This window comes from Chrysochloris asiatica, unplaced genomic scaffold (genome assembly GCF_000296735.1).
Source record: "Chrysochloris asiatica unplaced genomic scaffold, ChrAsi1.0 scaffold00013, whole genome shotgun sequence".
Taxonomy (NCBI): domain Eukaryota; kingdom Metazoa; phylum Chordata; class Mammalia; order Afrosoricida; family Chrysochloridae; genus Chrysochloris; species Chrysochloris asiatica.
Genome location: NW_006408531.1, coordinates 6,671,713 through 6,672,742, shown reverse-complemented (window position 1 = coordinate 6,672,742; position 1,030 = coordinate 6,671,713).

The following is a 1,030-nucleotide window of genomic DNA, read 5'->3' as shown; positions in this document are numbered from 1 at the left end:
TCTGTCATCTAGGCCATATCTTAGCAATGACATACTGACAGATGAGTGATGGAAATGGTCACCTTAGCAAACATAAATTTATTTTCTAACTATTTTATTGTATTGTTATTAAGTGCAGTGACTGATTAGTGTTTCAGAGGAGCAGTTTGTGGGTTTGAATCTCCAACCTCATTGTTCAAACCAGGCTTGTGGTCTAGTTCTTATTTACAGCACTACATCAGGACTAATTTCTAACAGATTAGGAGTCCTGGTGTGGCTTGGAAAATATGCATTGGATCACAAAGTCAGTTTGAACTGCTTAGTAGTTCAAAGTCACCAGCAGCTCTTTGGAAACACTACACAGGCTCAAGGGCACTTAACAACAACAACAACAAAGTCTGAATTCTATACTTAGATTCCTGGGAAAGCATTTTCTCTCTTTTATTTTTGGGAAAAGCCCTGGTGTCTTCTAAGCTTCTTCTCTGTGACAGTCTTATTGTGACTCGGCATTTTCTTGCACCATCTCATTTTCTTTTGCCTGTCTGTTTATTTTCTTTTACATCTGAAAGGAAATTGACTTAAAACATGTTCAATGCTAATCATATCTCATTAACATAACAAAGATACTCCATTCCTAAAGAAGAATATTTTTTTGTGTTTTTCAGTCACATCCTGTTTCCATTCATGTTGTTGTTGTTGTTATTGCTGTGGAGTGAGTTTGGACTCATAGAGGGTTGGAATATATACAGGAAACACCTGTATAGGGTTTTCAAAAAGTGGCTGGGTAATTTGAACCACAGACCTTGTGGTGTAAAGTGACATTGATGTTCAAACCAACCTTGCAGTCCAATGCATTTTCCCATGGTGCCACACATAGTGACCCTGTAAAGGGGTTCCAAAGAGTGGCTGGTGAGTTTGAATCACTGACCTTGTGGTTCAAACTGTTCTTGCAATACAATGCTTTATCCCACAGTGCCACACCAGGACTTCAAATGCGATTATAAATATAGGTATTTCTTCTTGTTATTAACTGCTTTGAAGTCCTTTCTAA